Raw genomic sequence first — 7811 nt, forward strand, 5'->3', positions numbered from 1 at the left:
ATGCCCAGCCAAGAGATTTTTTTTGTTTGTTTTTTTGTTTTGTTTTGTTTTTGTTTTTGTTTTTTAAGAGAAGCAGGTCTTGCTGTGTTGTTCAGGCTGGACTGCAGTGGCTATTCACAACCATGATCATGTTGTACTACAACCTTGGACATTCTGGGCCTAACTTTAAAAGCTTTGTAATGTGGGGCTGGTGCAGTGGCTCACACCAGTAGCTCCTGCACTTTGGGAGGATGAGGAGGGAGGATCGTTGAGGCCAGAAATTCGAGATCAGCCTGGGCAACATAGGCCTCGTCTCTACAAAAAGTGCAGGAGTTAGCCAGGTGTGGTGGCACATGCCTGTGGTCTCGACTGCTTGGGAGTCTGAGGCAGGAGGATTGCTTGAGCCCAGGAGTTCGAGTCTGCAGTGAGCTATGATCATGTCACTGCACTCCAGTCTGGGTGACAGAGCCAAACCCTGTCTCAAAAATAAAAAAGTCTGAGTGTATTGACTCAGACCTGTAACCCCAACACTTTGGGGGGCCAAGGCAGGAGGATTGCTTGAGCCCATCAGTTCAAGACCAGCCTGGGCAACAAGGCAAGACCATATCTCTACAAAAAATAAATAATTAGCCAGGTGCGGTGGCTCATGCCTGTAGTCCTAGCACTTTGGGAGGCTGAGGTGGGCAGATCACTTGAGGTCAGGAGTTTGAGACCAGCCTGGCCAACATGGTAAAACCTTGTCTCTACTAAAAATACAAAAATTAGCCAGGCATGGTGGCAGGTGCCTCTAATCCCAGCTGCTCAGGAGGCTGAGGCAGTAGAATTGCTTGAACTCGGGAGGCAGAGGTTGCAGTGAGCCGAGATCATGCCACTGCACTCCAGCCTGGGCAACAGAGCAAGACTCTGTCTCTAAAAATAAATAAATAACTAATTAAAAAGTTAGCCAGCGGTGGTGGTGAGTGCCTGTACTCCTAACTACTCAAGAGGCTGAGGTGGGAGGATTGATCAAGGCCAGGAGTTTGAGGCTGCAGTGAACTATGATCACAACACTGCACTCCAACCTGGGTAATGGCGTGAGGCCCTGCCTCAAAAAATACAAAACAAAACAAAGAAACTTTTATAACGTCTACCTAACAAATATTGCAGAGTTAAATTTTATTTGCCAGTTTGTAAAAGCCTTTGATACTCATTTTAAGGGCACTTAGTAATTACAATGCCATTATGTAATTAACTCTACAGAGAGCATTACTTTCAAACAACGGATGGTCAGACATTAGGAGAGCCCCAGAGAGTCCCTACAGCTATCCTTTATGCCCCCTTTTTTGTTTGTTTTTTGGAGCAGCATCTCCCTCTGTCTCCCAGGCTGGAGTGCAGTGGTGTGATCACGCCCTGCTGCAGCCTCTGCCTCCTGGGCTCAGGTCGTCCTCCTGCCTCAGCCTCGCGAGTAACTGGGACCACAGGCATGCACCCCCTCCACCCAGCTAATTAAAAGTAGAATGCAGCCAGGCACAGTGGCTTACGCCTGTGATCCCAGCACTTTGGGAGGCCGAGGCGAGTGGATCGTTTGGGGTCAGGAGTTCAGGACCAGCTTGGCCAACATGGTGAGACCCTGTCTCTACTAAAGGTGCAGAAAGGTTAGCCGGGCATGGTGGTACACGCCTGTGATCCCAGCTGCTTGGGAGTCTGCGGTGGGAGGATTGCTTTGGCCTGGGGGGCGGAGGTTGCAGTGAGCAGAGATCAAGATCGTGTCACTGCACTCCAGCCTAGGCAACAGTGCGAGACTCTGTCTCAAAAAAAAAAAAAAAAAAAAAAAGGTAGAATGCAAGAAAATGTCTCTGTACAGGTAGGCATGAAATGAATCCTTCTCTTCCTCCCTTTTACTCCTTTAACCCCTTCTCCTGCAATGTCTTGAAGTAAATTACTGTCATTACAAAAGAGCAATGCACTGCATCCCCCCAAAACCTTTCTATATGCTTTTGCTACCCAGTTAACAGAAGAATATACAGAACTGTCTTAGGCGAAAATAGGTACAGTAGTCCCTCCCTTATCCACTGTTTCGCATTCTGTGGTTTGTGTTACTCATGGTCAACTGAAGTCCCAAAATATTAAAAGAAAATTCCGGAAATAAACAATGCATAAGTTTTAAACCAAACCAAAACAAAACAAAAAAACCTTAGCCAGGCATGGTGATGCACCCCTGTGGTCCCAGTTACTCGTGAGGCTGAGGTGGGAGGATCGCTTGAGCCTGTGAGGTTGAGGCTGCAGTGAGCCATGACTGTACCACCACACTGTAGCCTGAGGAACAGAGCTAGGCCCTGTGTCAAAAAATAAGATTTTAATTTTTTGCCTGCCTTCCTTCCTTACTGCTTCTTTCCCTTTCTTCCTTCCTCCCTCCCTCCTTCCCTCCCTCCCTTCCTTCCTTGCTTCCTTTTCTTTCTTTTGAGACAAAGTCTCATTCTGTCACCCAAGCTGGCATGATCTCGGCTCACTGCAACCTCCACCTCCCAAGTTCAAGCTGTTCTCCTGCCTCAACCTCCCTGAGTAGCTGGGATTACAGGGGCGTGCCATCACGTCCAGCTAATTTTTGTATTTTTACTAGACTGGTTTTGCCTTGTTGGCCAGGCTAGTCTCAAACTCCTGACCTCAAGTGATCAACCCGCCTCAGCCTTCCAGAGTGCTAGGATTACAGGCATGAGCCACCGCACCCGGCCTCTTTTTTTCAGTTTATAGCATGTGAGGTGAGGGAGCATGGATCCTGGAGGTACTGCAATACCAGGTCTATGCATGGAGTGGATGGAGCAAGCTCCTATTCCATCTCCCTGCTCCAAAAATCCATTTAATATATTGTCCTCAGACAGAGGACGTATCAGATATTAAACTGATAAGAAGAGACGCTGTACTTGATCTTAGGCAAAAAGCCAAGAAGCGATTTTAAAAAGACATTAATGATCATCTCTTTTTATTATTATGTTTCTTGATGTAGGACTCATTTCACACTTTGTGCCGAGCACTCAGTGAGCTACTTCAACCTGCAGACTCATGTTTTTCAGTTCTGGTGTATTTGCATAAATTACTTTTTTGTTAATTTCCTCTCTTCATTTACTGTTTTCTCTGTCTGGAATTCCTATTTGAAATGTTGGGCCTCCTGGACAGATCCTCTTTCTCTTTTCCTACTTTTCACATTCTTCATCCTTAAATTTTACTTTCTGGGAAGTTGTCTTAAATTTGCTTATATTTTTCAATTTCAAATTTTTATTTCTGTCACAATAAATATTTTAAATTTTCCTTCCTTTCTTCCTTTCCTTCCTTTCTCCTTTCTTCCTTCTTTCCTTCCCTCCCTCCCTCCTTTTTTTCTTTCCTTTCCTTTCTTTCTTTTTCTTTTCTTTTTCTTTCTTTCTCTCTTTCCTTTCCCTCCCTCTCTCTCTCTCTTTCTCTTTCTTTCTTCCTTTCTTTCTTTCCTTCTTTTTCTTTCTTTCTTTCTCTCTTTCTCCCTTTCTTTCTCTCTCTTTCTTTCTCTTTCTTCCTTTTTTTTTTTTTTGACAGGGTCTTGCTCTGTCATCCAGGCTGGACTGCGGTGATATGATCAGGGCTCACTCTAGCCTTGACCTCTTTGGCTCAAGCGATCCTCCCACCTGAGCCTCCTGAGAAGCTGGGACTACAGGTGCGTGCCACCACACCTAGCTAATTTTTTAATTTTGTAGAGACAGGGGTCTCCCTATGTTGCCCAGGCTGGTCTTGAACTCCTGGGCTCAAGTGATCCTTCTACCTCAGCCTCCCAAAGTGCTGGGATCACAGGCGTGAGCCACCGTGCCCAGCCAGAGGAGTTTTCTTTTTTTATTATTATTATACTTTAAGTTCTAGGGTACATGGGTGCAACGTACAAGTTTGTTACATATGTATACATGTGCCATGTTGGTGTGCTGTACCCGTTAACTCATTATTTACGTTAGGTATATCTCCTAATGCTATCCCTCCTCCCTCCCCCCACCCCACGACAGGCCCTGGTGTGTGATGTTCCCCACCCTGTGTCCAAGTATTCTCATTGTTCAATTCCCACCTATGAGTGAGAACATGGGGTGTTTGGTTTTCTCTCCTTGCGATAGTGTGCTCAGAATGATGGTTTCCAGCTTCATCCATGTCCCTACAAAGGACATGAACTCATCCTTTTTTATGGCTGCATAGTAGTCTATGGTGTATATGTGCCACATTTTCTTAATCCAGTCTATCATTGATGGGCATTTGGGTCGGTTCCAAGTCTTTGCTATTGTGAATAGTGCCACAATAAACATACGTGTGCATGTGTCTTTATAGCAGCATGATTTATAATCCTTTGGGTATATGCCCAGTAATGGGATGACTGGGTCAAATGGTATTTCTAGTTCTAGATCCTTAGTTTTCTTGAAGTGACTCTTTCTCTTATCTATTATTGCACAACAAACTACCCCAAAACATAATAGCTCAAAATAACCTTGAAGAAGACAAAAGAGATATAGAGAGGAACCACTTTATTTGCTCACAATTTTATAATTTGGGCTAGGCTCTGCTGGTCAGATTCTCGGCTGGGTATGGTGGCTCACACCTGTGATCCCAGCAAGTTTTTAAATTTTCTTTTTATTGCATCTTGTTTTTGTTTCATGTATGTACTATATTCCTAACACAGGGAGGCTATTAATTAGAGGGCCTTTAAACATTTTTTCTTCTGCTATATTTATGTCCTACAAGTTCCTTTTATTCCTATTTAATTGTATGTGTGGTTTGATCCTCAAAAACTAAGTCATCTTTGCCTGACTGCTTACACTTTAGGATATTGCAGTAAGAGGCCAAACTGCATGCTCTGAGCTTGTTGGGGGATTCAGAAATCAGTATCCCAAAATATAGTGCTTTGATGTGCTAAATGGAAGAAGCTTCAAGCTTTATCTGACCACACTCCCACCATCTCTCCCAAAGCACAGGATCAAGCTGAAGTTCCTTCATCGGCCTAAGATCCAGACCCACCAAAAGGAACAATTTTTTTCCTCCTCTTCCTGTAAGACCACATCTGAAGAGACTCTTTCAGGAGATAATGTATAAATTAAGCTCTGTTCCCCTATCATTCATTCTCTTTACTAATCCCCTAAACAGAATGCTGCTGCTTCTTCCTCGCACAGCCTTTTTGCCAGGATGATAGATAAGCTTCCTAACTCCCCTGTGGTGTGGGGTAAGTAATCACTCTGTGATTCTCCCCAGGTAAAATTTCTATGCCTTTTCTCCAATTAATGTCTTTTGTGAGCTGATTTTTCAGCAAACCTTCAGAGGGCAAAGAGGAAGTTTTCCCTTGGCCCCTGCAGTTCACTGGCTTGTGGACTTCCCTATGGGATGATCTATCTGGCTGGGCTCTTTTTTTTTTTTTGAGACAGGTTTCAGTCTGTCACCAAGGCTGCAGTGCAGTGGCACAATCATAGTTCACTGCAGCCTCAACCTCCTAGGCTTAAGTGATCCTCCCACCTCAACCTCCTGAGTATCCAGGACTACAGGCCCATACCTCTATGCCCAGCTGATTTTTTAGTCCTTGCAGGGGTGAGGGGTCTCACCATGTCACCCAGGCTGGTCTCCAACTCCTGGGCTCAAGTGATCCTCTGGCTTAAATGTATCTTAAAGAACATTAGAAATTAAAGAATATGAGTGTCAATATTTAAACTAATCACATTATATGCACTTGCATATGTGAAGAATAACTGTAATATGCTAATTTACAAGTTAAGCTAAAATATCGCCCTCTCCTCTGCCCTGAAACTCAAAAAGCTAATGCCATCATTTTAGATATAGCATTTAGAGCAATAAGTCATATTTGGCTGTGAATCATAATCAATGTCTCAAATAAAACTTGGCAGAATATCAACCGCACAGGTTCATCCTGAGCTTTCCTGTGAAGGTGGCTGTGCTTGCTCTTCAGCTCTGAAATCCAAACATACTTCTGGTCTTTCTCTGTGTGTTCAGGAATTTTTAAAATGACATAACTTAGGGAATGTCAGTTTTGTCTTCTTGTACAAACCTTACATTTTGAAGGATAAAATAAAAACATGATAAAGATAATTTGCTGGGCGCGATGGTTCATGCCTGTAATCCCAGGACTTTGGGAGGCTGAGACGGGCAGATCACTTGAGGCCAGGAGTTCAAGACCAGCCTGGCCAACAGGGTGAAACCCCATCTCTACTAAAAATACAAAAAGTAGCTGGGTATGGTGGTACACGCCTATAGTCCCAACTACTTGGAGGCTGAGGTGAGAGAATTACTGGAACCCGGGAGGCAGAGGTTGCAGTGAACCAAGATCACACCACTGTACTCCAGCTTGGGTGACAGAGTGAGACCCTGTCTCAAAAAAAATAAAAATAAATAAAAATAAAAATAAAAAAAAAAATCAGGCAATGTCGGTTTGATTGTTTTGTACAAATTCTAAATTGTTCTGATGTTATAAGGACATGAAAATGTTCTTTTCTTAGTATGAATTGCCAGAAAATCATTAATCAAATCTCATTTTTCTTCTTATGTTCCAGTGTTACAAACTAAAGAAAAAACTCTCTATACAGTCTCACTCAGGCTAAAAAATTATAAGCATTTCTCCAAAACAAGTGTTCATTTTGTAACCTTTTACTATCACATAGTTGAAAGAGCTCCGCAGCCTGAAATTCGATTCTATCATATCACTTTAAATTCAAATACTGTAAAAATTGGGGCACTGCAGTATTTTGTAAAAATGAAATATGCTATTTCCCTTATGGAATTTTAGCTCACTAGAAGGACAGGAATGAACTGACTGTCTTGAGGCCTGAAAAGTAAATGACATTTGGCAGGGTATGTTTCAATCCATTTTCCTTAATTTATTTTAAACTTCTTGAAAATAATTTTACTCCCATTCTGGAGATGTCAAGTGAAATAATCAAGGATAACCAGAATGATTAAATAAATAGATTTCCATATTTTGCACAAGAGTAGGAACACTTTTTGTATAAATGGTTCACAGGCAACTAAAAAGCAACTTAGTTATTTGGGGATTCTTTTGTTTTTAAGAGAGAAAACATAAACATTTCAATTCATTAGGATTTTTCTTTTTCTTTTTTGGGGGAACAGAGTCACTCTGTTGCCCAGGCTGGAGTGAAGTGATACAATCATGGCTTACTGTAGCCTCAGCCTCCCAGGCTGAAACAATCCTCTTGCCTCAGCCTCCTGAGTAGCTGGGACTACAGTTGTGTGCCATCATGCTCAGCTAATTTTTTAAATTTTTTCGTAGAGACAGGGTCTTGCTATGTCGCCCAGGCTGGACTCAAACTCCTAGCCTCAAGTGATTCTCCTCCTGCCTCAGCCTCCCAAAGTGTTGAGATCACAAGTGTGAACCCACTGCACCCAGCTTTATCAGGCTTGAAAGTGAAGAACATGAAAAATAAAACCTGGCTGGGCACGGTGGCTTATATCTGTAATCCCAGCACTTTGGGAGGATGTGGTGGGAAGATCACTTGAGCCCAGGAGTTCAAGAGCTGCCTGAGCAACATAGCCAGACCTTGTGTCTACCAAAAAATAAAAAATTACCCTGGTTTGGTGGCATGAGCCTCTAGTCCCATCTACCCAGAGACTAAGGTGGGAAGATTGCTTGAGCCAGGGAAGTCAAGGCTGCAGTGAGCCATGATCGCACCGCTGCACTCCAGCCTGGGTGACACAGTGAGACCTTGTCTCAAAAGAAAAAAGGAAGAAAGGAAGGAAGGAAGGAAGGAAGGAAGGAAGGAAGGAAGGAAGGAAGGAAGGAAGGAAGGAAGGAGGGAGGGAGGGAGGGAGGGAGGGAGGGAGGGAGGGAGGGAGGG

At 43.4% G+C, this 7811-nt stretch overlaps 1 non-coding gene across 1 annotated transcript; it reads right to left on the reverse strand.

The window, feature by feature from the left end:
• Nucleotides 1-2718: 2718 nt before the first annotated feature.
• On the reverse strand, nt 2719-2909 carry LOC112624038. The gene has a single exon (XR_003119352.1). It is a non-coding gene; the product is annotated as a U2 spliceosomal RNA (small nuclear RNA).
• Between the last annotated feature and the right edge of the window lie 4902 nt (nt 2910-7811).

The sequence above is a fragment of the Theropithecus gelada genome, chromosome 4 (assembly GCF_003255815.1).
Source record: "Theropithecus gelada isolate Dixy chromosome 4, Tgel_1.0, whole genome shotgun sequence".
Taxonomy (NCBI): domain Eukaryota; kingdom Metazoa; phylum Chordata; class Mammalia; order Primates; family Cercopithecidae; genus Theropithecus; species Theropithecus gelada.